General features: G+C 36.7%; 1 protein-coding gene and 1 long non-coding RNA gene across 20 annotated transcripts in view; one reads left to right on the top strand and one right to left on the bottom strand.

The window, feature by feature from the left end:
- The window catches only part of LRRC8B (leucine rich repeat containing 8 VRAC subunit B), a 32397-nt gene extending 25900 nt beyond the window's left edge, over positions 1-6497 (bottom strand). For 4 of the 19 annotated variants that reach the window (XM_087889913.1, XM_087889912.1, XM_087889917.1 and 1 more), the window contains exons 1-2: positions 6200-6497; positions 1263-1356 (exon numbers count right to left, since the gene is read on the bottom strand). The gene's annotated coding sequence lies outside the window, so the exon portion shown is untranslated. Of the gene's footprint in view, positions 1-1262; positions 1357-6174 lie in introns of all 19 variants that reach the window. The other 15 variants (XM_087889918.1, XM_087889914.1, XM_087889919.1 and 12 more) reach the window with 5 other exon arrangements.
- A 3699-nt stretch (positions 6498-10196) lies between these two features.
- On the top strand, positions 10197-13419 carry LOC117677165 (uncharacterized). Its single transcript, XR_004594671.3, has 3 exons — positions 10197-10352; positions 10684-10827; positions 12140-13419. It is a non-coding gene; the product is annotated as an uncharacterized LOC117677165 (long non-coding RNA).
- The last annotated feature ends 1381 nt before the right edge of the window (positions 13420-14800 follow it).

Raw genomic sequence — 14800 nt, 5'->3', positions numbered from 1 at the left:
TTGGGATACATTCAGAGATGTATCTGCCTGGAAAACAGTCCACAAACATCAGCGCAGGAAATGTTTTATGATATTTTGTATTATGTCATAAACTATTTTAAGATAATTTTATGTCATAAAATGTTTTATAAAATTTGCTGAATTTCAATTCCATAGGAGTCATGGGTCCCAGATTTTGGACACATTCTGAAAGTTAGCCCATGTAAAATACCTTGATTCAAAAACTACTATCCTAAAATGCACTGTTTCCCTAGTTAAAGGTTATAGGAGCAAGAATTTTAGAAGTATATAGATTTTACTTTGACTCTCCTCCCAGTTATTATATATTGTTATCACTACTAAACTATATAGAGTCATTCTTAGTTCCTACTCTCTGCCAATGTATATCCATAAGTATATTTCAAAATAATATTATGCATGTTAGGGATTTATTTGATAATCTTATAAATTGCCACTGTTATACTAATTCAATTCTCATTCAGACATTTTATTAAGAATCCCCCTGGTTAAAAGTTGAATATTAGGGAGCACTACAGTAAATATTTCATAAAACTACTTACAGAAAAGCTTAGCTAAAAGACTGACCACGATTAAAGGAAGTTGTTGCTCATGATAAAAAGAGGCACAAAGCCATATATAGCAACTCTATACTGTTAATTTTGCTTTGCCTGTGTAAGGCATTGTAACAGTTTTATGCTAAGATTTATTCCAGAGAAATTTTCACTTTTTAATATTGCTTAGTTAGTTTAAGCATTTCAGGGTGAGAGTATTTTCAAGCATATTCTTAGCCTTCCTGAATGCGTATGAAAGCAAAAAGGCAGGATATACAGTATGTTCAATCAAAAATGTGTGTATTTTTTCTACTTGATTAATTGTCATTCGATCAGTCTAGTCACTAGTTAAGAGGCTTCCAAATCTGTTCATTTAATTTGGATTTTACTCAGCTTTCTTTAGTCATTTTCAGCTTGACTATGTATTACAAATTCCCTTTTTTGTGTATACAAGTTTCATTCTAGGATCTATCTACATAGTAATAATATTAGTGTTTAGAATTACATGCATCAAAAACTGGACTGATATGTCACAGAAGCATATTTTATAAACAGAGCACAGAAATAGTATTGATCTGGCACAAGAAAAGCCATTGACATATATACCATTTGCATTACTACAAACAATAAAATAGGAAGAACTCAAGTAGAATACATCCGTCTATTTCTTACCCTAAGAATGATCATCAAAATAGGTTTAAACATACTTACCAACAGCAAAAAACAGCAATTAAATAAAGATCAGCTTCAAAGTCTTTGCTGTCGTAGCATATAATTCCATTAAGCACAAGAAACAGGACCTATTCTAGGGTCATAGCAAAATACCGAAATGTTATCTCAATGTTACATCTATAATTTTTAAAACACAGCAACATTCAGCTTTGTCTTTAAAGTTTTTTAGGCTGGATTTCTTTTTTAGAATTATTTTCTGATGGTTTTATGTAATCATAGTTATATTGCAAACAACTTTTGGTTTCTTGAGTAGAATCATATGCAAATATATATGCACATTTATTTATCAAGTAAATGAAACAATATGTATGATGTCAGCAAAAACCAAACAAGGATCTATCTATGTAGAAATTTCAGATTCAAAGAAGAGCCATGCTCCTACACTCAACAATTAGCCAATTGGAAGTTATGATCATAATAGATAGTCCTCGACTTACAACAGCTCATTTAGTGACCATTCAAAGTTACCACGGCATTGAAAAAAGTTACTTATGATTGTTTTTTTACACTGATGACTATTGCAGCATCCCCATGATCATGTGATTAAAATTCAGATGCTTGGCAACTGACTCATATTTATGACGGTTATAAACCTTCTGACAAGAAAAGTCAATGGGGAAGCCAGATTCACTTAGGAACCAGTTGTTACTAACTTAACAACTGCAGTGATCCACTTAACAAACGTGACAAGAAAGGTCATGAAATGAGGCAAAATTCACTTAACAAATGTCTCACTTAGCAAAAGAAATTTTGAGCTCAATTGTAGTCATAACTCGAGGATTACTTGTAATGTCCTTAAATATAAAATGATCAGGCCAGCTTTATTCCCTTTTATTGTCTTCTTCAGATATATCTGAAAGGCACTTCAGAAGATATGGTTAGATTAGGCATATTGATTGAGTTCAACTAAATGAGAAAGCATGTCAAGCATAATAAAATGCTTGACATGGGTGGAAGATAGATGTATTTGCAATTGTCACTTAGGAAAGACATTTTGCTCAGATGGCACTTTGGCTTTTAGTGTCTATAAATTCCACTCTAATCACCAGTTAGCTTTCTTCTGGGAACACTTCTTTCCAAATAAGCAGTAAATGCTGCATTATGCCAAGCTAAGAGGCTAGCCTTTTTCTTAACAATGTTCTTTCTGGCCCAGCAGCTGACTTGTGAATTTTTCATATCTATTATTATTATTATTATTATTATTATTATTATTATTATTATTATTATTATTATTATTATTATTATTATTATTTGAATTTGTATACCGCCCTACTCAGGACTCAGGGCGGTGAACAGCCGAATAAAATACATATAATATAAATGTTAAAAAACCATTAAAATACAATTAAATAATTGGCCCGGAAAACGAAATTTAAAACACCCCAAATATGCCTGATTTAGAAGTTCTGAACACTATATACACAAATGGTAAACATTGTCTTGGAACTGAATTATTCAAAGCATCAGGACAGACAATTATTATTTATTATTATTTAGCCTATGATGAAAACATGACAGAACAGAAACAAACATATATACAGAGTCCACATAATTCTAAGTAATGGGTATGGCAATGGTCTCATAACTAGATGTCCAGTTCAGCTATCAAAATGATCACCTCTGGTGTTGTTTCATGCAGATCTTCTAGGGAACAAGAGAACACATGTTGTGGGCAATCTTGCACAATAAGTTTAATAGGGGAGCAACAGTCACCCTTATCCATAGCATTCCTCAATCTACACATACTCCCTGGGCGGTGCTAAATGGGTGACAATGACCAGATGCAGCCATACTGCTCTTTTGGGCCTCATGGCTATGACAAACACAAGTGCATAAAATCAATAGGGCTGACAATAAAGAGCATAAATAATATTTCTCTTATTCTAAAGCCTTTTAGAATAAAAATACATGGATGTAGGAATTTAATGAAGGTGATAGAGGAGGAAAACATTACTGGAGAAACAATTCCTGATCCCATGCAGGATATCAATTACAGAAAAATGGAGTAGCCACATTTTAAAAATTTCCTTTAATTACATACACTTTAGGATGAAGTAGTCTTTGATTCTAATGGACAGTGAATAAAAAATGCTTTGGGATGCTGCTTAATTCTCCAGAGAGTAAGATAATTTTCAAAGCATTTTTGAGAATTTTGATAAAACTTGGATGTTTTATACTGAAAGAATTGATTGGCGCTAGATATTTCAGTCATAAATTACCAGGAATAGATTTTAGATGGAATAATCTTTACTGCAATGAAGTCTAAATTGTTCACTTTGTATCAGTTCTCTAAATACCAAGAAGCATTTAAAAATCAGATAGAATGTCAATACATTTGAATATCAAGTTCACCTAATTAAGACGGACTTTATTTTTCAGGATTTTTAATCTAGCAATTTATTTAGCCATATCTTGGATTTACTAGGGAAGTCAAAAATTATCAATGCTTCTAATTTAAAGTATGGATACAAACATAATCAAGAATCAATTTTATTAGATTACCACAATTTAAGATTACTATATCTGGGCTGCTTGAAACCAGACAATCCTGTGAGCTCTGGAACTTAAAATTTTAAAATAATTAAAATTTTATTTAACTAAGCTTTTGTCAGCCATCTGCTGACATCGTCAGAGTATTAAACTACCATTACAGAGATCTCTGCCTTTATATGGCATTAATCAATTTGGCCCTTGTGCGTGTAATAGGGCCAAATTGATTAATGGCATATAAAGGCAGAGAATATACCTCGTATTTTTAGAATAGTTTGTAATATATATACATATATAATATATCGCATATATATATATATATATTTATAAAACGTATCTTATCATTTGCTTACAAGGAAACAACTAAGTCTGGTTACCAATTTGTTATTATTCCTTCAATAGATAAATATTAACATAATTGGTTTTGTTCCTTGGAACCAGAAAAGAGATAATTTTTATAATAGGATTCATGCTGTAAATGACTCCTGATAGTTTATTTCTTAAAAATATAGAAAAGAGGTAATCAAACGATGTGTTAACAAAAATCTTAATTACACAGGTAAGTATGTGGTTTTTGGACAATCACTTTCTCTCCAGCCAACTTATTTGGCCAACTTACTTCACAGGATTGTTGGGAGAAAGAAGGGAATCCTATGTATGTCACCTTGAGCTTATGAATAATAGGATATAAATCTAATAAATTATATTTATATACATATATATACATATATATATGTATACGTATACACACACACACACACACACACACACATAAATCTAACAATCAAATATTGCTGTATTCATACAAAATTTTTATTACTGTCACTGTGAGTCAGGCAGCCATATAAATTTAATAAATATTTTACTGTTTAGAGTTTTTAAATCAATTATGGCTCAGAAAATCATAAAATAACTATATCTGCTATAATAAATGGAGACAAACTGTTGTGTGAACCAAGTTAAGAGAACATGTCCAGCTCAAAGAATTTATTAGATATTACAGAAATTTTGATCATAGTATATCAACAGGGAATGTCCCATTCAAAATAAATTAATCCAGTCAATTAAAAAATAAGATTTAGCTTGCCATCTTTCAACAATCAGGAGTCTACGGGCACCTTTTCCAGCTGACAAGTTTGAACAGTTCACAAAAGCTTGTGCCTTTTTAATGTATATTTTTTTAGTCTGAAAAGGTGCTAGCGGGGTCCTCTTGATTTTGAGTTGCTATAAACAGGGCTCTTCCACAGGACCTATGATCAGTAAGGACTTTGTCCAAAATACAAAAACACGCCAAATTGTGACCAAAGCATGTTTATATGCATATATTTGTTACGTTTTAAAACAAATGTTCTTAGGCCAAGAAAGCTGCTTCTGCTATTGTAAGAAATGGCTGTCTTCACAGCATGGCCTCATGCTTCTCTCGGTAACAAATAACTCTGAGAAGTGCTTCCCTGTGATCTCTGTTAGCCATAACTGGTCTCAGCCACTTCAGAACCAGAAAAGCAGAACCGACTTTTTTGTAGCAGCAAAGGAGAAAAAGTCTTTTCATGAAAGCTAATCCCTTTTTAAAAAAAAAAAAAGAAAACCAGCCACCCCCTTTTCAACCTACAGTCCACACTTAACAGAGCTGAAGCCATCTATGCCAGATCTCTTAATGCTGTATTTCTATCCCCTTTCTTATTTTTAAAATAATCCAAGACAGCGACTATAGCTAATTATTCCTTCCTCCTCTTACCTTCCCCACAACAACCCTGGGAGGTGAGTTGGGCTGAGAGTCTCAAAGTCACCCAGCCGGCTTTCATATGCATAAAAGGGGGACTAGAAAACATACTGAAAGCTCCAGTTTTCTAAGCCTGGTGCTTTAACCACTATACTAAACTCACCTTTAAACATTTAACCAGAAGTTGCGACAGGCAAGCTATTAAAAGAAAAAAAAACAATCTCCATTCGCTGGGAAGTCTATGGAGATTCTCACTCATCCAGGTCATGGTTATCCCAAAGGTGTTTTTTTTTTTTTTTCCAAGAGGCAACTGGACTTTCTGGTTTTTTTTCTTTGCAGACCTCTGGCTTCTCATCCAAGAAGCCAAATCGAAGAAAAAAGACGTCTAGTTTTTCTCCAGAAAAAGAAAGTCCAGTTGCCTCTTGAAAAAGCACCTTTGGGATTCGCTGGAAAGGGAAAGGCACTTAACCCATGCCCAGATTCCTAAGTTTTAGACGCCAGTAAGGAGCAGGTTTGACAGCTTAATTAAGCGCGGGGAGGAAATAAAAAAACACACTCATTAGGGGTTGAGAAAGACTTGCAAGGAGGAGAGGCAGCCCATTTCTCCACCATCTCCTCCCACAAGGCTGGAAGATGCCTGCAGAAAGAACAAATGTCAGGAACTTGCGCCAAGCTCCCCACCTAAGAGAAAGGGCGGAAACTCAACCTTTAATCGTCACGCCGCAAACGTCAGGTAAACCTTCTCGGGTCCGGCGCCTTCTCTTCCAACTGCCCGACTTCCACTCTCGCTTACCGTCGATTCTAACCGCCGCCTTGCGACACCCGGACAAGCCTGCCACCGGGCGCGCACGCACGCACGCTTGGGCCGCCCGGCTCCTCTACCGCCGCGGAAGGGCGAAAGGAAAGCGAGCCGCCGAAAAGAGAGGGGGAGGGGGAAAAAAGAAATAAATAAAAAGGGGCGGGGCTTAAGAGCCGGCTTCGACCAGAGGCTCGGCGGCTCAGACTCCGCCCGATTCCTTTGTCGCGTCACCGGCTGCCCGTCCGCCAATGGGATTGCCGCTGGAGGAACCGCTGACTGGGCGCGAAGGGAAGCGCAAGGCAGAAGCCGCGGAGGCGGGGTTGGGAGAGGGAGGGGGGAGGAGGGAAAGGGGAGCGAATAATAAAAGGGGCGGGACCAGAAGGGAGAAAACAAAAGGAGTGTTGGCTTTTTTCTTCGCTTCAGAACGGAGGAGGAGGAGGAGGCGGATGACAGCCCCGTTTCGACTTCGCAAAGGCGGGCGGAGGTCGAACGCGCTTGAAAGTGTCCTGACATGACCTTATCAGTTCCTCTTTTTTTTTTGGCTTTAGAAAGATGCAATAAGTTTCACAGAGCACCACTGGGGCTTTTCCTCCCAAGCAGGCGTGTCCTGTATTTAGATAGCTGGCCTTCCTTTGATCTCAGTCCCTAAATTGTATAATGTATAAATGGGGAAAGACACCATCAGCACAATGCGATTTGGGGGGGGCCCCGGACAGACTATCTAAGATATAGTGAGGGAATGCTCTACCAGAAGGTATCCAGGAGATTTTAGGGACTTCCTCTGCGTAACAAGGACAGCTACTGACTGGATCTCCAAACTCAACATTAAACTCTGAAATGTTATTTCTGTTTTCCTCTTAGGTTTTCTTAACTGCTCTTTTTCTAATTGTTTTAACCTGTAAAAATGAAGTGTTTTAATATTGTGTGTGATCAGCCATACGCTAAATAAAAATAAAATAAAATACTTTATTTTATTTATTATTCCCTTCTTGAATGCTTGCAAGAGGCCTGCTCCAAAGTGTCGAAGGCAGTGTGGCTTCAAAAGCATAATTAAGCAGCTTGAGTGGGATGGCCAGGGCTTTTGTTACTGCTTCTTCATTATTCAGAGCTTATGGGTCTTTGTGAATAAAGGAGCTGGGAGTAACTGTTAATAAAATAATGATGCCTAAGATACAGGAGGCAGAGCTTGGTAATACAGGTAGTCCCCATTTAACGACTGCCTTGGGCTGTAGTGATGGGCTGTCTGCTAAAAAGCTATGAAAGCAGTTGAAAGAAAATGGGGAAGCCTGTATTTGTGGAGTCTGGCAAGAACAAAAAGTGTTTAGAAGAACAACTAGACACAAGGACAGTTTTTCCCCCATGCCATCACTCTGTGAAATAACTAATTCCCATAACACTATCAAACTATCCAGAAAGGCAGTATTACCATCATTATTCTCATCTTCCCTAATACCTATCTCCTTATCTTCTTACGACTATAAGTTTGTTGCTTGTATCTTAAGATGTATATTGTTTACTTAGTATCCTGGTATGATTTATGTTGATTGCTTATTTAGTATCCATGACTGTCACTAAGTGTTGTATCTAATATCTTATGATGAATGTATTTTTACAATGAGTATGATAATGGTTTATGCACCGGAGACAAACTCCTTGTGTTTCTAATCACACCTGGCCAATAAAGAACTATTCTATTCTATTCTATTCTATTCTATTCTATTCTATTCTATTCTATTCTATTCTATTCTATTCTATTCTATTCTATTCTATTCTTCACGGAGAATATGCACATGTAACACTTGTATCCATTCTAGGTGGTTAGAGAACTGATAACAGTATCAAAGAGTTAGACATCCTGCATATCTCAGCTAGAAGTTAGAAATAGGGATGGCCCTGAGCAAATAGAATGTGTATTAGATAACTCCTGGAGCATTCATTAGCCAAGGTTTAGGAATAGGGATGGCTAGAGGCCAATAGAGCAATTGTTAGATCATTACTAAAATGTTTATTAGATAATTTGTTTTATATAGCCCGCCTTATCCCGCCTTCTGCTTTAGTAAAATTGTATAAAACTTTCTTAATCCTCTGTCCTGGCATTTTGCTGGCTGGGCCCCCTTTTGCTGAAGTGCTTCAATAAAAGGAAACAAAACTATGCACTTCGTGTCTGGTGTTCTTCATTGGTTTCGGCATCAAGCTCAGATCCGAATTGGGAACAACAGTAGTAACTGCAACCAATCATATTTACAATGTTCATAGGTCTGTAATGGAAAGCTGAAGTAAGATCTTAAGCACAAGTTATGATTTCATTTAGTGATTGCTTAATGACAAAAGTGCTGGTCTCAGTTGTCACTGGATGAGGACTACTTATGTAATAATGATCCTCCAGGCCCTGCATTACACTACAAATAAGTTTCCAAGACCAAGATACAACCCTACCCTTACAGATTCTCCACCACATGGAATCTGCCCTGAGATGCATACTGAGATGCACAGGGATCCCTAACAGAAATTAGGGGATCAAAGGCAATGCTTTTCTATAATGGCCTCCATACCTTGCCCTCAAGGTTTCCTCTGTACTGGCTTTCTACAGAGCAATGAAGATGGCTTATTTATTTTATTTATTAGTAGTATACCTTACCTACTTCAATTTTATACAACTCAAGCTGGGGGTGTCCTTTAAAGACCCCATTTTTACAAGATTTTGATATGACTTGGCGGTAATTTTTATTGTTATGTTGCATGACCAACTCAAGGTTAACTCAGCCTTCCATCCTTCCGAGGTCAGTAAAAATGAGGACCCAGATTGTTGGGGGCAATATGCTGACTGGGCTGTAAAAGCACTGTGAAGCGATATATAAGTCTAAGTGCTATTGCTATGTATGTGTTTGTGATTTTAATCTTAGTTGTGTTAACTGCCCAGCCTTTGGAGGTGGGATATATCATATATGTAATAAATTTAATTAGTAAATGAATATCTCAAAAGTGGAATTTATTTATTTATTAAATGTACTTGCTGTCTATCTTGCCACGGGGCTACACTAGGCAGCTTACAATAATAAAGAAAAATGAAAAGGCGTATAAACAGAACAGAAGTAAATACTGGATACCTTTGAGACCGTCTACTGCCACCAACGACCTCCCACCGACCGGTGCGCTCCCACAGAGAGGGCCTCCTCAGGGTGCCATTGGCCAAGCAATGTAGACTGGTGGCCCCCAGGGGAAGGGCCTTCTCTGTGGGGGCACCTGCTCTCTGGAATCAACTGCCCCCAGAGATACGAAGAATTCAAGAACTCGGTGCCTTCCGCCGTGCCCTGAAGACCTTCCTTTTTCAGCAAGCCGGGCTGGTTTAATGCTTTTTAAATGTTTTTAATATGTTTTGTTACTGTTTTTTAACTTTGGGGCCAAATTTATATGCATCTTTTTAAATTGTTTTTAATTTTGTATCTATGTTTTTTACTTTGGCTGTACACCGCCCTGAGCCCTTTGGGAGAAGGGCGGTCTATAAATTTGATAATAAATAAATAAATAAATAATAATAATAAAACAGTAACATAAACAAAGGAACACAATGAGAAGAAATACAACATGATAATACAAAAGATAGGTGGGGGGAGAGCAGAGAACAAGGTGGGGGGAGGTGGCATCTGCCATCATTCTTAGCAGAATTTAGGCTTTTGGCTGTGTCCTAAAGTTGAATAAATTTGGATAAAAAAGTTATCCAACTCTATAGAATTTACTTCTGAATAAATATGCACAAGTTCAGCTTGTAAAAAAAAAAAAAGCATTTTTTAAACTGTCTTTTCTTCGAAGCAGTGCAACAAATGAGAGGGGGTGGCTGAACTGCTATCCTATTGGTAACCTAGCAGGGTGCCATCATTTCCTTCCTGTTACTGTTCCTCCCATCACAAAAGAAAACAGGTGGTGAGGGGGCCACTGCTGTTTCTTTTTCAGGCATTCCAAAGGCTGACATTCAACTTACAAATCATACTTTCTCTAGGACGATGAGCTGTCTGTACCTTAATAGGAATATTTCCCAGACTCTGTGCTGTAAAAGAAGCAGGTACATTTAATTTACTCTTGTCTACTAATTACAGATGAATGGGCTAATTGGCTTTAGTGTGCAAGTTTGCAATTTAAAAATAGTTTTCTTTCTCTCCTAAAGACTTACTAATTTATAAAGAAGTTTCCTAACTTACATTCTCTCCTTTAAAAAAAAAAAAAAAGAAACTGACAGATGATGTAACAAAATCAATTAAAGGCTCTCTTTGTACGGTGCAATTAGTTATGGTTAACTTCACTGTTGTTTGAATGAATTGACCCAACTTTCTGGGCTTACATAAAATGCTGAACCATAAACAATACCCACACAGTCTGCTTTTCTCAAATACTAGATTCAAATGTGTTTGGCTGGTTTCAATATATCGTGCGAACGTAATGAAATTAGTTGCACTGAATTGTGTTCTGGGAAATCTCCACAATAAAATTGCCAAGAGTCGGGTCGGCTTGACCAACCGGATAACATTATCATCATCAAGGTATTGCAAGATTCTTTGTTGCTTCTACTTATCAATCTAAATGAAACAATCTGGTGTGTCTCTAAAAGAACCCTTGAATGATATGCATCTATTTGGTGCATATATAATACAACCTAAAGCAACCTTACATATACATACAACCTGTGATGATTCAGATAATAATTGCCACTGTCTTATGGTAACCTGCATGCCAACTTTATTCCTGTATCTATTAAAGACCTAACAACAACTCAATGCTGGTGGGAAGAATATATATATTTTTCAATGTTGCACAAGACAGTTAGCATTTTGAATATTTCTATAGAATGGAACAAGCTAGCCATACAATACAAATCATATATCAACAATGTTAGTATCCAAGAAACAGGAGATACTTCCAATATTCCATACATCCTGACAGTGTTTGCACAATTCATGTTAAATTAATAATTAAATCCAATTTTCTGAATTTGCATCAAGAGATGGAGGCTTTTCAGATGTGAAAGGCAGGCTGATAATCATATAAAGATCAAACTGATACGCCAGTTGCGCCCCTTTCTGGATCGGGACTCCTTGTGCACGGTCACTCATGCCCTCGTCACGTCACGCCTGGACTACTGCAATGCTCTCTACATGGGGCTCCCCTTGAGAAGCACCCGGAGGCTCCAGCTGGTGCAGAATGCAGCCGCGCGGGTGATTATGGGAGCGACGTGGCACTCCCATGTAACACCTCTCCTGCACGAGCTGCATTGGCTCCCGGTGGTCTTCCGGGTGTGCTTTAAGGTATTGGTTCTCATCTTTAAAGCGCTCCATGGCTTAGGGCCAGGATATCTGCGAGATGGCCTGTTGCTACCGATAACCTCCCACCGGCCAATACGCTCTCACAGAGAGGGCCTCCTCAGGGTGCCATCGGTCAGGCAATGTCGGCTGGCGGCCCCCAGGGGGAGAGCCTTCTCTGTGGGGGCACCCACCCTGTGGAACGAGCTGCCTCCTGGAATACGACCGATTCCGGACCTCCGGACCTTCTGTAAGGCCCTGAAGACTTATTTATTCCACCAAGCCGGCCTAGCCTAAATAAGAGCCATAATTGGGATTTTAAATTTTATGGACTTGGGGGTTTTAAATTGGGAAGCCAATTATTTAATTCTTTTTAATTATCTTAACTTTTGTATTTGTATGTTTTTAAATTTTGGCTGTTCACCGCCCTAAGTGCCTTCTGGGAGAAGGGCGGTATACAAATTAAATTAATAAATAAATAATAAAATAAATAAACTAAAGTTTTTAAAAATTATAAATGAATGACATTTTTTAATATGAACAATTTTAATTTCAGGTTACTAAAGGATTCCCAGGATTGGAATGTGGCATGGAACAATTTTTATTAAGCATGAAATGAAAGAGAAAGCTCAACACAATAAAATATGCAGTAGAACAACTACACATCGATATATTAGTTATCAGTGAATTGAGGTGGACTGGAATTGAACATATTCAGTCAGGTGATCATACTGTTTGCTACTGTGCATACTTGGCTGCAATACAATAATATCAATTGGACTTTATGCACAACTCTTTAATATAACAACTATCCAGGTTTATGATGCAACCACTGATACAGAATAAGATAGGGTTGGTGACTTTGATAACAAGTTCAATTTGAAATTAAGCATGCAAACAAGATGTGCTCTTTATGACTGGAACCTGGAATGCTGCAGAATTTAAATAATCTGGATTCTAGAATATATACTTGAACTGTGTAGTCTAGGACAGGCTGAGGAATTCTGGGAGTTGAAGTCCAGAAGTCTTAAAGTTGCCAAGTTTGGAGACTCATAGCCTAAGAAAACAAAATGCAGCAGAACAACAGAAAGAATCAGCAGAAAATTCATGGCACATAGTCAATTAAAAAGAGACCAGGCTACCATGAATTTATAAGTTCTAGATTCCTACATTGTTGAGCTTTCATTGGAGCTTCAACAGTAGTGTACAATCAAAAGTTAGCAATTCTGATATACCGTAGTTCATGTTGACTTGATTAATTTGTTCTGAGAAAATGGCACTACTAATTATTTATATTAAAAGTTCAGATACTGACTTCAAACATTGGCATATCCTGGGTTCTGATTATCTTAGTAAATGCTGTGTGTGACCAGCCATATGCTAAATAAATAAATCTTAGTAAACATTATTAAGAAAATGTTTCATGGCCTTAGGCTAATGTTTTAAGCCTAATTTTTAATTATATAAAAATTAGCTTCATTGTAACACTTGCATCTGAACAAATATAAACAAAATTTGGTCTATAAATGTTATTTGATGGGAAAAGATCACAGTAAACATTTCTGGGACAAAAGAGTAATGACTGTTCTTTATTTTAACAAATCCAGTAAAAACTAGCAGTCTTTAGTGAATAAGTCACATTAGGTATAAGTTAAATTAACCAAATAAACAGATGTAAGATCAGGGCACAAAAATGTATCTGTCACTAGCTTTAAAACTGAAGTAAGGCCTTTCTTTATTGCATCAGGAGTCTCGCTTAAGAGAAGTGCTAGAATAAAAAGGAAATTATTTACAAAAATAACATTCGTATTAATAAAAATCTATCAATGTAGAAAATATTGATTGCTAAACTAATTGATAGTGTTGATGTTTTAAAAAGTATATTAATATATCACATATTCTTACTTACTTACAAGCCATCACAATATGGTATTGTCTGGATGGTGAAAAATTGCAGAAAAAATATATTTTCAGCAAAAACAACAGAAAGTTTTAGTATCATGAATATACAGCATAAAGAAGACATTTGTTAAATGTGTTTTTCCTCTAAAGTCTGAAGCTTTAAAGATAGGTAGTTAATGGAATATTGCCCTCTACTGACCAATTTGAAAACTGAAATACACAATAGTGATTTTGAAGGAGATCAGTAAAACATTTATCTGAGGCTTAACTCAAATAATCAATATAATTGAAAATACTCTCTCCCCAGATTTTCTGATAGAAATGTTTTCTACTCCTCTATCCAAAATTCTTCTTTAGAGATGCCAAGAATTACAGTTGAATGCAAAATATATTGTTTTTTTTCTACATTACCATTACATTATTGTGCAGATAGTTCTTCCACATTACCTTGCATTTTGTATGAAGCAGCAATTTTCACTATTGAAACTAAAACATATTAATCCTTTAGACAAGGCTTGTTCATTTTAATCTAAAATAATTTTATTTCCATCTCACAGAAATTCCAGCATATAAATACACTACTACCTGTTGCATTATATCCAGCAACTGGTCCAACTGCCTGATCTTATTTTTTTATTAGCATTTTTTAAATTTCAACTTTATTAGTTTATAAGTAAGCCACAACTCGCTTCAGCAGAAGGTGCTATACAGTAGAAGCGAAAATTCTGGCAGAGGAAGAGAGCTTCTAAACTTGATGAGGTTACCTAGTTTGGTAATGAAATGTTTGCAAGAAAACAATCAAGCTCAGAGAGCATGAAGGACCCCTCATTTCAACCTTGAGCGACAAATATTCTCCTCCATTAGCTCCTAAATCTGCCATTCATGTGCCTCAGCTACAGGCTTGACCCCAGGGTGTGGGAATGGACGGGAATGTACATCCATAGTGCATGGAAGTAGATGCTAGGTGGGGAATGACTGGGTGGATGTGCCATACTGAGCATCTTTTATAAATAGCAATGATGTCATCCTCTTTCAGACTGTTTACAGAGTATCTGGTCCAACACAGATTTAATTTTCCAGGACAATCTATAAGCTTGAAAAAGACAGCAGAAGACATCACCTTTTCTGGTGTGTGTGTGTGGGTGTGGGTGTACACGTGCATATCAGATTGTAGCTTTAGTTAAACGATTTACAAGCTTAGTTCTCCTCTGCTAAGATTAGGAGGTATCATTATATGAATAAAATTGCAACAGGTTGCATTATCCGCTGCTTATTCTACACTGTTATATTGATAGTTTTGCTGGATTGTACCACG

The sequence above is a fragment of the Pantherophis guttatus genome, chromosome 3 (assembly GCF_059756535.1).
Source record: "Pantherophis guttatus breed Tessera chromosome 3, ASM5975653v1, whole genome shotgun sequence".
NCBI classification, from domain to species: Eukaryota; Metazoa; Chordata; class Lepidosauria; order Squamata; family Colubridae; genus Pantherophis; species Pantherophis guttatus.
This window is presented reverse-complemented; position numbering and strand designations above follow the sequence as displayed.